Source organism: Polyodon spathula, chromosome 12 (genome assembly GCF_017654505.1).
Source record: "Polyodon spathula isolate WHYD16114869_AA chromosome 12, ASM1765450v1, whole genome shotgun sequence".
In the NCBI taxonomy this organism is placed as follows: domain Eukaryota; kingdom Metazoa; phylum Chordata; class Actinopteri; order Acipenseriformes; family Polyodontidae; genus Polyodon; species Polyodon spathula.
In genome coordinates this window covers 26,598,999-26,616,366 of record NC_054545.1, presented here as the reverse complement: position 1 = coordinate 26,616,366, position 17,368 = coordinate 26,598,999, and the positions used below count along the sequence as shown (strand labels likewise).

The 17,368-nt window shown below is 35.4% G+C and overlaps 1 protein-coding gene across 12 annotated transcripts in view; it reads right to left on the bottom strand.

Moving 5' to 3' along the window:
* LOC121324203 (teneurin-2) overlaps window positions 1–17,368 on the bottom strand; it is a 460,344-nt gene that overhangs the window by 185,223 nt on the left and 257,753 nt on the right. The window contains exon 1 of one of the 12 annotated variants that reach the window (XM_041265816.1): window positions 8,699–8,796. The exons of the other annotated variants lie outside the window; for them this stretch is intronic. The gene's annotated coding sequence lies outside the window, so the exon portion shown is untranslated. Of the gene's footprint in view, window positions 1–8,698; window positions 8,797–17,368 lie in introns of those variants that run through there. 12 annotated transcript variants of the gene reach the window in all.

Genomic DNA, 17,368 nt, shown 5'->3' with positions numbered 1-17,368 from the left:
AACAAGGAATCTATGAAAAAGATCTAGGAGTTTATGTGACTCAGGAATGTCTTCATCTAGACAATGTGGGGCAGCTATAAAAGGCCAACAAAATGCTTGGGTATATAGTGAAAAGTGTTGAATTTAAAGCAAAGGAAGTCATGTCAAAACTTTACAATGCACTAGTATGACCTCATCTAGACTATTCTGCTCTAGACTACTGTGTTCTGGTCAGAAAGAGTGCAAGGTAGAGCAACCAGAATCATCCTGGGCTTAAAAGGCAAATCATATGAAGACAGGTTAAAATAACTGAATCTATTCAGTCTTGAACAAAGATGACTGCACGTGGACCTGATTCCAGCATTCACAATTCTTAAAGGTATTGACAATGTCGACCCAAGGGACTTTATCGACCTGAGAAAAGAAACAAGGACCAGGGGTCTCAAATAGAGATTAGATAAAGGGGCATTCAGAACAGAAAATATGTGGCAATTTTTTTTACACAGAGAATTGTGGGAGTCTGAAACCAACTCTTCAGTAATGTTGTTGAAGCTGACACCCTGGGGCCCTTCAGGGTTCAGTTTGGGTAGATTTATTTATAAATGTTGTGTAGCTAGTTCTTAGCCATTGAGCCTTTTTGTAAAACAATGGGTATTAAAGTCTTAAAATGTAAAACTTCTGATGTTTACTTTGTTAAGAATATCATAAATCAATGAAACCACGTGCAGCATAAAAATTAAACACATTTGTAAAACTTAAAATCTATTTTTGTTTAACCAGAAATAAGAAGAAAATAAAACATACCCTATATATAATTAAGCGATGTCATGGCAGATGTTTTTGCTTGCTAAAATCCATCTTCCTAAATTCATCATGTCACTCATGTTTCATTTTTAAAGTCACTTGTATTAACTGGGTCAATTTTTTTGGAGGTGCCCTTATGGTCTTAGGAGTAATCTTTCATAATTTTAGAAGAAGAGGCTAAGACAGCCATTATTGATTTAAAAAAAAAAAAAAAAAAAAAAAAAAAAAGCAGCATATCATTGATTGATCTCAGCAATTAATATTTAAAGTTGAGCAGTAGGGCTCTTTATTTCTGCAGATTAACCAGAAGGCTTCTGGTAGTGTGCTACGCCAGGGGTCGATAAGTGTGACTTCAATTCCTGTTACACATAGTCGTGTAGGACACTTGACTTTACGGTCAGCCCAACTTCTTGAAATTGTACCCTTACTTCAAATGATATTCAGTGGCAATGCAAAGGCAGCTTCAATGACAATCAAAGGGCATTAAGGGTTGACAATATTACAGCTCTACTTATATGAATTACTGGTAAAATGCAACCACAGTTATAAAATATCCAACATATCACTGTAATGGTAATGACACTAGTACCATAACGGAGTACCAGGTTGCTGTCCTATGTTTGCTGTTTGGGCTCTGGTTCCCACTTGGCCAGTGAATTGTGAGTATTTCTAAATAGCAATTCACTACTTTAAAAAAAAAAAAAAAAAAAAAAAATATCAGAGCAAGTGGGGCCTCTCTCTGGATTTATCACAGCAAGTGGGACCCCTCTGATGATGCCAGGTGCACTCTGATAGCTCATGCTATGAATCTGTAAAGGCTAGAGCAGGTCAACCTTGGGATCATGCATGCTAATTTAAAAAAAAAAAAAAACACTGTAAGCAATTACAGGAAATACTGTAGTGAATCTCTGTAGGGATATGACAGATATTCTCACAATAAACAGAAGCTCAGTGTCAGTATTGTAGCTATGGAGCGGTCATAGACTTATCTAGAAGACAGTGTATGGAGTGAATATGCGCTAAGCTATGAATGGTGGTGTAAAATAACAAATATAATGGAAAGACCTTTAACATGTAGCAAACTCAAACTTTAAGTAATTGGGCTGATTTTCTTTTATTCTTTTTTGTGCCCAATTATTGAATCCCTGTTTTTCATTATTTAGAATGCATTATTATGTTCCCTCAGAACTCCCCACAACAGCCCTAGAGTACAAAAGGTCAGTGGGTGTCCCCCGATCCCACCAGCAAGCCATGCCTTGTTGCACCAAAGAGCTTAACAGAGGATGTCAACAACATTCCAGCCCCTGGAAGAGAGTGGTCAGCATTGCAGGTGTCTGCACAAGTTCAACTGGGACCTTACCAGTAGGGACTGCTGCATCGTGGTCTGACTTTGCATACTGTACAGATGTGCCTTTACCAGCTGATTATGCAATTATCAACTCATTTCCTTATCGAATATCACAGTAAATTGACAATAATCATGAAGCCTTGAAATACAACTGAAGCAATGCGTGCACTTGCCCAATAAAAGCTCTGGGGATAATCATGACGTTGCTACACCTCTACAGATAATATTAACACTCCACTCACTTTTCACATCACTTCTTGTAAATTCTCAGGTGATAAATTCGATTGCCTTTACAATTTAAATCAACGTATATGGGATAGGCAGCACATCTTTTTTTCAAGAGAAAAAGAGAGAGAGAGAGAGAGAGAGAGAGAGAGAGAGAGAGAGAGAGAGAGAGAGAGAGAGAGAGATCCCCATAGAGCAGAATTTCATTAATTTATTTTTCTGTCAATAGACTAATTATGCCAGGGATCTTGTATCCTACTCCCAGCATTGGGTTTATTATCTGTGGGATGCAGCAAACAACGGCATCATCATCAAAAAAAAAAAAAAAAAAAAAAAATAGCTGAGATGCACATCTGCGAATTGGATTACTCCCACCTTTTTACCCAGAGTAGGATTGAGGAATAATCGGATTATATGAATATTACGGGCCACTAAGCATCTTTTTTTGCAGCAATTACCAAGCTTTTGAGAGATAAAGGAGGGCATTTCTTTAGAGCTAGCCTAATCCATCAACCATTTAGCTTCAGGGTGAGAGAAAGTTTTTTTTTTTTTTCTCTCACCCCCTCTCTTCCTCAAAAAAGGTTTACCAAAGTGGTCTTTTAAAAAGATGGATTTTTTTTTATTGGCCCACAGAAAATTCAAACTATTAAAAAGAAATAACAATAATAGCATGACAATATATATATATATATATATATATATATATATATATATATATATATATATATATATATATTATATATTTTTTTTTTTTTTTTTATTTTTTTTTTTACCGGGTAAATTTGAGAGCAATTTTTGGAGTAATATGTGTGTAAGAAAACTAATACACATATATAGACACTGGTCAGTGGCATACAATATACATTTTTACTGATCTCACTCGATTCAGTTAATGTCAGCTTCAGTGTTTGTTTGCAAACAGTTAAAGACAGAAAACCCAATTTGATCTCAACACTGCTCATAGCTAGGCAGTTGCCGTCATATTTTATTATTATGAGTTAATATAAAACATAGCCTTTTATATTCCAATTCATTACTATTAGTGTATTATTACCTTTGCTGTACATCATTAAGCAATTCTAATTGATGTGCAAATGTATATGCTGGAACTTAATGCCATCTTTAGCTCAACCTTCCCCTTTTAGAAATAAATATTCTTTCATTTGCACTCGCCAACTTCAATTACGTGCTGCTGTTATGGATTTCTAAGATATTCTTGATATGCTCAGCTGAACACAGGTCATTGCATATGATGTCTCCCTTCATTTTATTTTTGAATACGATCAACATAATTGATTTGAGAATCTGTGGCCTTGAGAATTAACATTTCAATTGATGATTTACTGTTACATTACTTTTTTTTTTTTATCATACTGAATTTGGGGAATAGAAAATGAAAAATATAACTGTAAATATCTGCAGTACACACTATTTGTATGTATTTTTTTTGCATTTTAAGCCATTTTAGGCTCTGATCCACACTGTATTCTGTGGCTTTCCAAATTAGCCTCATGAAAGAAATGTGTAGCTACATTGTGTGATAAGAAATATTTTTCTGCTTACAATAGCAATTTATTTATTACCTGTATTATTTGCAAATTTTATACTGGATATTACCACCCTTGTCACGTACAGTTTATGCTAACATACGCAGACAATAATCAAACTATCCACCTCACCGCTGCACACTTACTTGAGCCAACCTAAAGAGGCCTACAAGATGAAAACAATGTACTGAGTACCTCTTATTGGCATGCTCTGCATTTGTTATAGTAGTCTCCTATTCTTGGTGAAGAAAGAACCACACATCTTAGGGAACCTGTAACTACCTGCTTAAAGTGGATTCTGCAACTTCACAAACACACCAATACCAAGCTAATGAACCCTGGACCCAGCTGACCAGCTGGGATTGGGTCACAATTCCAGGACTCACCCTCCAATCCAAACAGCAATACTCTTACTGACTAAGCCCCTCTATTATCATGCGATTATTATCCAGACCAAGAAATGATATTGTATTATTTAAGAAAATAATATATTCACAGGCTTATCTGAATATTCTACCATGACGCATAAGCAACGGAAAACGTAGTAACATATGCTTGTGTGTGTGTGTGTGTGTGTGTGTGTGTGTGTACATGCTAATATATTCCTTTCTCCTGTGGGTTTATTCAGCAGGTCAGGTTATGACAGATTTTATCATCTAGCTGCTACCCGTGGTTCCCTTCCCCACGGTGAGGCCCAGGGTGAGCTTCCTGAGGATTTCGTTACAGGAGGAGCCCCCTGCTGTCTGTAAAATGCCAGCTGCATCCTCTACATATAGCACCACGACTCTAACATGCATGTTTCCCACCAGGACGTCAGTGTCTCTGAAAGTTATAAAAGATTATAGCTAAAAGGCGTGAGTGTCAAGAAGATACAACTCTATCTAAGCCTGTAACAAGATGTCTTTTTTATACAGGGAACAAAGCTGAAGGCAGAAATGGCAAGTTCTTATATTACTCTGTACAGTAGGTAAAAAGTACAGCACTACAATCAGACACACAACAGATTACTGTATAAGGAGGGCACACATGTACACTGAGACATGTTCAACACCAGATAAATCCCTAATTGCACATTGCTTTGTTGTTTCCTACACATTGTTTCCTATCTTTTAATGGGCAAGGAGCTTCAAAATACATTCTGTTTTATCCTTTTGATTCCAAATAAATCACATGATGCGATGACCTGTCAACTCTGCTGGTCCAACCATCTTCATACTTTTAATATAGACCAGGTGTGGCCACAGGGTTTAAAGATCACTGCATTAAATTACTTATTTGGGAATCAGAACTGAAAGACAGTCCACTAGGACTCTACAGGCACAAACAATGCCAGGTGGATTCTGACACAGAGAACAATGGTTAAAATCCAACACTGGTACAAGTGAATACTGATTTATACTATATGGATTGACTTTTATTTATTTATTTATTATTAAATATGTTCTCATCTTTAATAAATAATACAGTATGGGCTAGTTTCACAGACCCTGATTAGCACTAATTGTGGAGTCCAATATGAATGCTAATCTGGGTCTGTGAAACCAACCACACAAGCTACAAACTTAAGATTTACAACAGCATATCCTTTATTCAACTGCGCGTTCACTGTCTTCACATAACAGGTATAGCATTCTCTTTAAAATAATTATGGTGATTGCAAAGTTGCAGACTACCTGTGACAAAACATTTGCTCTGGGTACTGAATATAATGGCATACTCCATAATTTTAATTGGAAGTTCAAGTTCAACATTTTCATTATACAGTATTTCTTATATATTTGGAGTACATTAAACATTTGGATTTGGAATCAGCTTAATAACTTATAACAAAATTCCCTCCCCCCATAAAACAAGTAAATACATAAGATAAATGGATGTAAAAAGTCTAACAATGGGTATAGATTGACTATTTTACAACAGACTTTACAGCCAATCTGTTCATAAATGGAAACGTATCCTTTTTATGACCTAACGGTTTTAGTTCAGGAGCCTAAGCTCTCATCCTTTGTCTGTGATATATAGAGTTGCAACACAAAGATAAAGGCCATTACAAATCCTTGCAGCTGCAGCAATGGGTTAGCTATCTATGTTTCAGTATTATAATTAGCACATGCTTAATGAGTTAAGCAAGACGATGATATTAGTATCTTTTTAAAATGTGTTGCGATAATTTCCATGAAATAATTTTTGCTAAAATTGGCCAGTTTAGAAATTGGAGAAAAACATATATTGAATCCTTGGGGGGAAAAGAGAATGAGAAACTGCTCTTTAAATTGATTGGGTCAGAAGCTATCAAATTAATTTCTAACCCTGTATCCACAGAGGATATTTTATTATAGTTGAATTAATCTTTTTTTTTAAATCGGGCAGATTGGTTTCAGTCTACAAACAGAAGCTGAGATACATTTCCATCAAAAGCCAATCCCCTCTGTCAGGAGATTGCCATGGCACAATGGATGAGCTTGTCACCAGTTTGTCGTTAGTATTTTAAGACCTTCCTTATATCTAAATTCCCCTCCCGTCAAATTCGACAAGACAAACAATGCACAAATGGAAGGATTTAAGAACAAAAAAAAGCGAGCAAAGACAAGATATCGCGACGGGATATTTCCATTAAGCACATACAGAAATCTGCAAATGGAGCTTAAGAAAAAATATATCTAACAACTGCGGAGACCTACTGATTGACTAGAAGAGTAATAACAATGTCTGGAAGCAAACACTGTTAAAGGGGGCTGTTAACTTTGTTTATACAAAGAACTGACCAAATATCATTAGCGCAAAACAAAACAAATCCATATTGAGAATTCTTTATTTTATTTTTTAATTATTCCAAGGAACTTGGAGGTTGTGCATGATTTTGAGTTTGACTGAGGCCACAAGGTGCTTTAAACTTCTGACTTGTAAAAAGTATGACAGCTGTAATGGCTGAAACAAAAAATGATACAAAGTGAATCTAAACAAGAAGAATGCATTAGTTAAGATAACACATATTTAACTCTTTAATATATACAGCAAAACCATCATTATCCGATCCCTGTTTATCAAAAAATCAATTTCATTATCAGAGCATACCTGGTCTCAATTAGTCTGGACAATAGAGGTTTTACTGTACATAGAACATATATAGATATCTCTATGGGGTTAAGCTGTTACTTAGGACATTCAATATTAGGAGCTTGCAAAACAATTGACAATTTGCAATTTACAGACAGTATTGTTGTGAACAATGTCCATTTAAATCTGGGCAAAAGGAACACTAGCAAATAATAACAAAAATACATAAAACTGCAGACCAGCTATACTTTACATCTAGAAATGTGCTAATACAGTCCTTGTTTTAGTACTTTGTTCAATTATCATGAGAAATGTACTCAAACACTTTACCTGTAAGACTGAAGTAAAAAAAAAAAAAAATTAGTTATTTAACATTACTGTTTAAATATCACATGCCTATCCTTCAGGATGTTGCTGCTAATTACACTGTAAAGTGAATATAATCTGCTGAACAGTGTATAACGCCTGCTTTTAGTGTGAGCTCTAAAAATACCTAGGGATTGATACAAACTACTGCCTTACAGTTTGATCACTGTGATTGGTTAGAATATAAACACCAAGCCCTTTGCAATTATAGCAAACCACTGCTTTTGAGCAAGTGGAGGCTTTTAAACGTAATATAAAAGGGCCAGAATAATTACTGAATCTTCTGTTTACAAGCAAGAAGTTGCCAGCTGACAGTTTGTTGTGAAATAACATATGCTGGCAATGTAAGAGCGATAAAAATAGGTTTTAAAAAGGAGTTTGATATGTACAGCTATGCCTGACCTCAAAGTTCATACAGAACCACCCCCCCCACACACACACACTTTTACTTTCCCATTTCAACAAATGTTGCAAGGAGCAAATGCTGATTAAAACAGGCTTTATCTTAAATCCCATGCTGTACTGGACCCATGACCTCACATTGTTAGATAAGACAGCACAAATGAGCACATGTATAAATCGGCTCAGAAAGCCGTCATGTCCTTGTTAATGTTAATTTGCCATTTTAAAGTTACTTTATAACCATCTCATTTCCATTTAAATTCCCACCAAATGAAAAAAAAAAAAAAAACAACTTTCTCAATTCATTGTGTAATTAGGAAAGGCTTTAAAATCAAAGAAAACTTGAAAGCAATTTCTGCTACTTTGTTCACTGTCTTTACACAAAACATCTTCTTCAGGCAACTGCCCTTCAGAAATGTGCAATGCCATTGAAAATTACCTCCGACTTGACAGGCCAATACTTAACTGCTTGAGCGCAGTTAGACTTGCTGCTCATTCTATCAACAGAATGCCTGTTTTTATTTACTTGCTTTATTATGGAAATCCTTAACAGTAACCAACGTATCTGTTTTTAACCTGCATTAAAACAGAATCTGAGTCTGGATGGTGAAGATAATGGACAACACAACTACAAGGAATAGATTTCTCAAAGTTTTTACAAGGTGCATCATGTTTTGTAACATTTCATTGACAAGAATTGTTTAAATTGCACCCTGGTGTAAACAGTTTTGATAAAGACTGGCCTTTAGTCTAGAGTTACTCCAAAGGATTATTTGCACCATTTGTGCTATTGTATTGTTTTCTGAGAAAGGAACTCTTACACAATGAGCAACAAGATACTCGCTCAAAAGGTGAGCTAAAATTTTTTGTTACTACAGTATTTTTGTCATATTAACAGGTTTTACAGGACTATTCAGTAAATTCAGCCTCAGCTTAATTCTAGTGGATATATGCCCACATTACTACCTACCATCACAATGAACTCTAATTGGCACCTTTGCTGCTGCTCTCCAAGGGAGGCCAAAGATTAGCTGATCACTGGCAGAGAACAAACTGTGACGCTACTGCTTCCAGGGCCATGTCTTCACTGTGGATTAATAGAGGATTTCAGTCTCCGGTGAAATCAATCTGGCATCCACTCACAAACACTCAATTGATCAGAAAGAAGCAGCTCTGCACTGCCTGTCTCTATGAATTACCCTACCTCTGTCCCATAACAACACATTTGTTTGATAAACACCTGAGTGTGGGTTTCTACACTACAAACGCCTTTGTCAAGGAGTGTGTTATGAACACATTGTGCTTCTTTTTTTGTTTTGAAGCTCAACTCCATTTGGAATATAAATGTAAAGTTATTTTGAGCAAATCTAAACAGTGACATGACAAATGAAACATTTAGGAATAAGCATAATTGTGACATTGAACAGGTACAGAATGCATCATGCAGGAAGTACATTCTTTAGTACCTAGAAAAGCTGTACAGAATGTCCCTCCTCCAGCTGTCCCAAAGGGCTGATTCCAAAACTAGATGACTGCGCTCAAGCAAAACATTTTATATTTTCAACATTTAATGGAATTCCTAAAACCCAAATTAATCGACTTTTGATCTGCCAAACTAAATTGTACAAGAATATTTCTGGACATAGTCATTTATGTAACAAAAACATTTCATATGATGTGCACAAAAATTGATTCACTATCTCTTTCAAATGCGATAGATGCTGACGATACTGCATAAAACTTTGCTTGCTGTAAAACATCTCCTACAGATGTCCCATTGCTCATTAATGAATTACACCATATAACAATTTTTTTTTTTTTTTTTTTTTTGTTCCTGGGTAGTAAGTGTTATTTCCTAATTGCTTATGCCTCAAAAGTATAGAAAATGGCTATTATTCCCCACAAACTTTGCTTTTGTGACCAGGACAGTGATATTTCAAAATATCACTATTTCCAATGGGAAAACGGGCAAATGTGTGTCTTTTCGTTCACATAAAGTCAGAAAAAAACAACATATGAATCCAAATTAACATGTACTTATACTAAATTAATACAAAAATGACTACAAAAGATTTAGAAGTGAGTAGTTTTTCGAGATTTACGATTATACTGTAAATACAGTATAATTGTAAATTACTTACTACCCAGGAACAAAAATTGTGTTATATAGTGTTATTAAACACATGAAGCTGCATGCTGTAACGTTGCTCTTTGCTATATCAGCAGTAACAGGCACCACCTCTGCACCGATAAGACAGACTCACCGTCATAAAACAGTTTGCCTGCAACATTGGGACAGGTTCAAATTATTATTTTAACAGCATTCAAAATGCTAATCTTCTAATGAACCATGACCATATGTTTTTCAGACACCTGTAATTGTCTGCTTTTGGGAAACACTGCTTATGGGGAAGGCTGAAATTTTACAGTAATGTTCAGCTATACTGGTCTCCTTTGACGAATTACCCCAGCAGACACCCTGTATAATGAAAATGAAAGCACACTAAACAGCCTGCATAGGCAACGACTTGAATGAAGTCACGGACCAGATTGGATTTCATCAGTTCGGCTGTGTAGTTACCTACTGACGTAATGAAATAAAGAATCCAAACAGAGGGGGCATCTGGGAATGGTTAACTTCAATCAATCACATTATAAAATCAAAGTCTGATCATTTATATCAGCTGCCATGTACTCGGGTTTCAATTGTAAAAGCTCTGGTTAATTCGTTCATTCTGATCCCATGACAGACTGGAGTTTGCTTCAGGCAATAATTATTAGATGATCACGTCACAAAGAGAAAACTTTCAGCTATCTGCCATTATTATGGCAGCAGCATCTCTGTCAATATTATAGCTTCTGATAAAGACAGCAGCTACTGACACTTGCATGAAAGAAAAAAAGAAAGAAAATTATTTTATTAGCTACAGCCACTCAATGAAACATAGTGCTTAAAGTCTTCTGACTGTCTCAACTGCTCTTAACACCTAAGCCACTAACACTGGGATTTCAGGCTGTCGTTCCTTTTGACCTTATGAGAAAAATGTTCTTTATTACACAAAGTTAATTTTTTTCAGTGCAAGTGATTAACACTATAGAAGACTTAGAGAGAACCCCATTTAACATCCTGATGAGCTTTATGAAAGCAAAATTATTTGTCTGAAAATTTGATACATTTAAGTGCATTTTTTTTTTTTTTTTTTTTGTATACATACAGTTTTGGAAGCACAACTTCACTATGTGTATATCTCCTGTATTACTGCTTGTGTAATTTTATTTATATATATATATATATATATATATATATATATATATATATATATATATATATATAGAGAGAGAGAGAGAGAGAGAGAGAGAGAGAGAGAGAGAGAGAGAGAGAGAGAGAGAGAGAGAGAGAGAGATAGAGAGTGGAGACAGTACACTAACCATTTGATTGTAGTGTACCTCATCACATGACCAAAAATGGATGATAACTATTTCCCCTGTGATGCTGCTTAATATCTATATATATCTATATATATATATATATATATATATATATATATATATATATATATTATTGTTATTATTATTATTATTTTTTTTTTTTTTACAAAATCCCTCAAATTATGTCATCACGCTGAGCCGCTTTCCTCTCTTCATACAACAGAGCAAAATGGCAGAAAAACCTGGATTTGGACCTCCTGGCCAGCGTCTTTCTGACATAACAGAAAATAATTACAAAATACACTACAAAACAAAGAAACAAAAGAAAACAACACTGCAAATTCTAAACTCACCATAAAAACATCACTTTCAGTGTTTTCTGACTTAGTTGAAAAACCAGCACCATTGACTGACCTGACTTACAGTCACTGTTTTCGTCAGCAACACTGGAGACTTGTTGCAGGGGCTGACACCGGCTGTTCAATACTGTACAAGACTACGCTTCACAGAACACATTACTTTCTTTCTCAGTAAATCAGAATTGCTTTAGAAATGAGTTTTTAAGACTACATCTTGGCAGTGTACTGTAGACCACAGTAACAAAAAGTTACTAATTAATCCAAATTTGGGTTGTACTACATGAAACAACAGAGAAGAATAGTAGGTTACTGAGTAATTAGTTTTGTATGAACCCTAGCCTCAATCCTAACCTAAATTCATTATTAAAAGTTATTACTGTGTAACAGAGAAGATTACTGGTAACCTCATTAATTTCTATGTAATTGTAGCCTGCTCGTAATATAAAGTGTGATGGAGCATTAGATTACAGCATTAACATTCTGTGTCTTTCTCTTTAAAAGGTTAAAAAAAAGAAAATGTATAAAATTATGTGTACCACAGAATTGACCGAGACATCAATAATTGTCAGCTCACAGGTCTTTATCTGTCTTCATTAAAAACTGAATTTGATTGGAGTCCAGAACATCTACACCCCAAACATGACAAAAACAATTTAGAAAAAAGCCAGCCAAAATAAATAAATAAATAAATAAATAAATATATAATTCATATAGTTATGCAATGAGGTAATTGATAACACAATCAACCTCACATGTCTTTTTAAGATCAGTTGTGAAGTTAGGGTTAGGGTTAGGGTTAGTGAACTCTAGATGTTGCAATGGGTGAGCCACCTGTCCCTGTTTTCCCAGGATCGTTCCAGTTTTGGGGAAGATGTCCCGGGAATTCAATATGCCTTCCCAAGACATTAAATGCCAGTACCATAAATTGAGCACAAGTTAGATCAATCAAGAGACGATATTACTGCAATAGATGCACAATATGAATTGGTTGTCAGTAACACAGCAGTAATATTATCAATGTTTGCTATTGGATTAACAGAGGACTTGTAAAGAGAGTTTAAACTCTATCAACCCGCCTACCATTCGGAGCTACTGTTTTTTTGTACCTCAGAAGTGGCTCGTCAGTAGCTTCCTATGTTAACTGAATTAATTAAAAATTATAATTCAATGTGGGAGCTACAGAACCACTCAGAATGATTACCTGCAATAGAAAGAAAGCAGCTGTCATTTGCATTTGAAGGTATTTTCTCTTTTAGGATGCTAAACATTCTGAAACTGAGCGTGACTCGTAAAACTGCTCTCAGCTTTCGTAATGGGTACTGTTTTTACGCACGACTTTAATACCATAAAGGAACCACATTCAGGTCGAACTTGCTACTGCTCGTTTTAACACAGTGAAGACATTGATAAAGACTTCTATCCAAACTATTTATCAATGACATTTTTCACTAATCTGCACCGAAAGCGAACATATGGAATATTGCAGTAAGGTGATTTAGGTTCAGCAAAGTGGATCTGCACCAGCAAAAGCCAGTGTACATTCATTTTTTAGCACCAAGACTGGTGCCACTGACTAGGATGACCATGCTGTGTAGCAAATGATAGAAGTAAAGGTCAGCAAAGCCATTCTGCAGCTGAAGAAGTTATTATTGATTGTTTTTACTTCTTTAAAGGTTATTCTAGGAAACAGCCGATACTGTGCTTCAGCTTGAAATTGTGCTGTTTAGGGGAAGAAATCTGAAATTTCTCACTGTCTTTCCCTAGGGTTTCTGCTAAAGCTTAGTTTAACTTAGCAAAAGATCATGCTGAATAAAATAAATAAATAAAATAAAAAATAGAAAAACATAGCTGCTTTATTCAGCAAACACAGAGGGGGGTAGTGTCATGTAAAAAGTCAAATCTGAATTACCTTCCTGGCTTCGTCATAACCCTCGAAATCATTACAACAGATGCATCATTAATTGTTTTTAAAAAAGTGAGATAAAGTCACCCGCTGTGCGAGCACAAAAAAAAATCAATATGAACAGATGGTGTTTACTTTATTAGAGGTTCTGTTTAAATTTTCACCTCAAATAATTTTTAAAGTAGTAGCTCTATCGGAAAGTAGGAGGGAAGGCTAATATTTCATTGGCTGTGATGGGGCAATACGCAAAGAAAATAATCTGGGGCACTTGTTTTTATGGTCTTTAGTTATACAGGATAGTATGCTATAAACAGGAGTAAAGGGGATTTGAAATTTGGCATGACCGCATATTTATCCTGGAGAAATGGTAAAACCTTTTTTGCAAAAACGTTTTTGATAATATATATCTATATATATATATATATATCTATATATATATATATATATATATATTATATATATATTTTTTTTTTAAAACATTTGCTTTCTAAAATAAACCTGTATTTGTAGATGTTGCTCCGAGAGTAAGGCTGCGTTGTAAAAATGATACTACTGCATAAACATGCATCTTTTTTCCTCTTAAAAAAAAAAAAGAAAAAAAGAATGTATACCTGTTTTCTCCCCAGTTTGAATTTCACCTCAATGCTGTAACTCTATATAATCGGCCTAGGAGGATGGATGATCAACTGCTGCTGTCTGTTTCAGCTGTCTCACCAAATACCTCTTTTCAACCAGCAAGTCTAAGTGGGTGTTATCATGTTACTGATCTTTGGAGGATAGAGATCTCCATCTGGCTGCTTTCCGTTCTCACCAGCAGGGGTTGCTGTGGAGCACTGCGGCAAACGTGCGTGACCGTGATTCGAATAGGCAAGCTCACAATCGTATGACTCATTCTGCCTGTTTTTTTCTTTCTAAATATAAGTCACGACCATAACACATAAGAATGGTGAAAGTTAAGGCTCTGATATTAGTCATACCTGAAACTTTAAAACTTTTTGGACTGATATTGATACAACAATTTAAATTTAATAATTTTACTCTAAGGCACAGATTTATATTAACTGTTGCAAATAAAATACTTCCATAAATTTTGGCACTTATCAACTACAGAGGTCTCAAATGTACAGTTTTTAGAAGACCTTTTGTAGCAAACATGCATTTTCATTTTAAAACACATTAAGTACAACACTAAGGGGGCACCTATCAAGATCGACCGACGCAGCACTTATTTGGCGGAGTGTAAAGTAGTGCTCTGCCGCGGCACAAATTTGACCCCGTCCCGAATGTATTAACTGTCTAAAAATGAATAAGGGATGGTGTAAGCTGGCACATTTTAATGCGAAAATTCCACTGCGTCCGTGTTCCGAAACCCTCAAAATTAGCTACCGGTAGCACAGATTAACAGACTAATCTGAAAAATAGCGCCTCCCCTCTAAATGGGCAACCTCAATTGAACAATAGGTAGGTCATTTGGAGAAGCAATGACCCGTGTTGACTAAGTGCATTGATTTTATATTATGTTGTTATTATTATACAATGGATAAAACCAAATATACATAATGAAAAGGATATAATAAACCAAGTTTATTATAGGAGCAATACAAACAATTGTACATAATGAAATAGCCAGTATAGAGCTATAATTTCATCCTCAGGGAGCTCAAAAAGGGTAACGCAGGCTCGAAATACTCTTCCTTCTTCTCAGTGCTCTCACTCTGTACCTAGGTTGTTCAGGAAGGTATCATGAAATTCACGGAAATCACGTGTTTGACTGTTTATCATGAAAAATATGCATTTTACTTTCTTGACAGTTATTTTATATTACTGTAGTCTTCATCTCCACTGTTTATTTCATACTTTTATCAAGTAGAAGCAGCGCTACAGTAGCTCTACACATGGTCTGGCTCAATGCCATGCATTTGGTTACTACGGCAATGGGGTCAAACAAATGCCGGCTTCATGATTGATGAATTTGTCATAGCTGTACAATGACATTTCTACATACTACTACTGTGCAATGTATATAAAGAAAAACACAAAAGCTTTGGTTTTGTCATTTCAGGTTTGCATATCGTTTCTCCTGTGCTTAATATTTTGGGATTAGAGGCAGCAAAATAGGCTAAAAATTACACAGTCATTTAATTGATATGTCAACATAAGTGTTAAAGGAAAATGTTACTCAAGGTTGTCATTAAAAAAAATCTAAAATAAACGTCTTGTTTCCAGCAGAAGTTTGTTACATTTTTAAAGACTGTTTCAATAGCGAATCGCATTAAAATGTACATTTTTAAAGAGCTGGCTAAATGTTAAAATGTTTCAGCCTCGTTTTTTGGGTGATGCTCTTGATGAACTATCAATGATAACACATTTTAGGCATTTTATATATTATATAATTTGTGGCACTCTGTGAAAATTGTTGTTTTTTTTATTTTTATTTTTATTGTCATTCGTGAATTTCTTTAAAAAAAAAAATACAGTGATTTTTCCGGGCCCCCTCTTTCCTATCAGCTGCTTTCTGACTTTTTCATTGAGCCTGAATAAGAGCAATTTGCAATCTGTCTTACTTGTGGACTCTTTTTAGAGCTGGTGCTGCTGTTCTGCCGCTTTATAAATCTCATTTTAATATCACGACTTCATTCAAAAATAAGCCCCACCTACAATTTGCCCATGCATATAATTAAGACGTGACAGACCTTAAAATGCATGGCTAACGAGTGGTGATGCTTATTGCATGGTAGAGTGCATTTTGGCAGTGCTAACATGGCCTTACAGGCGCTGAATAAATGGACCGCAAAGGGCTAATGCTGCCGCAAATGCTTGAGACAAGTTTTCAGTTTTTCCAGGAAATCTGTTACTGCCTTACCTGCTTGTTAATTTTACCCCAGCAGTGTATTTAGCGTAAAAGCATGTTACTGGTAGAACTCATGTCACTCAACAGGAGCAGCATCTGACTGGGTATAGACAAGAAAGAAGCCAGTGAAGGGGCGGGGACAATTTTGCTCTCCAAGTAAAATGACCAAGGAAGTGCAAGACAGGCTAAAAGCATGGCTTGCAAACAGAAATGTATTTACCCTAGTGTAGTAAATTAAATTACAGCTTTATGATCAAACATCTAAAATACTGAAAATGGTAGGGAGGCTGTTTCTCTGTCATTTAAAGAATGGCTGTATTTATATTCGCCACTGTTTAGATCAACTGAATACACCAAATTGAGTATTGAGGGAAAAAAGAAAAAACAAACAAACAAAAAGACATTCCTAAGACACAGTATATATATTTTTTTCTTTAGGCCTACAATCAATGGTAGTCATAGCAGCACACTTAGTTTTAAAAGCAAGACTGGGCAAAGAAAACACATCTACTGAGTTTGAAAGATGAAAAGCAGCGTGGGAATTTAAAAAAAAAAAAAAAAAAAATCTTATCAACTCTTTAGACTTCACAGAGAAGATCCATGCAATTAAAGTTTTGTTTTACAAAGTTCTAAAAAACAGGGGCTTATCTTGGTTCTATTAAGTTGAAATCTTAGTAGGGAACTTTAGAAATCCGGCCTAATTTTAATTAAAAACCAGGATCTAAACAAACACTGCTACTGGCAATACAGCTTAACAGTTCAAACTGCAACAATGACACATTAAAATGAGTCAGCATGCTGAGGTGTTGCAATGTGTGGTTGCAGATGGCCCAGTTATATGTTAATACAGTTTATGCCTGTCATAAATGACTGTCTATGAATGACGTAGTGTTTATGAAGAAGGCGATGGGTATGGGGACATTGTGTCCAGATATAACAAACAAGCTGCTTGTGCAGCACTCCAATATCAAGGGTCAGTATGCTAACAAGCATGTTTTTATTGCAAGACATTACTATGGCTGTAATGATCCGAATGGGATCGACTGAGACCATAATTCATGATCGTTTATAATACCAGGTACGTTTTTAAGACACTTT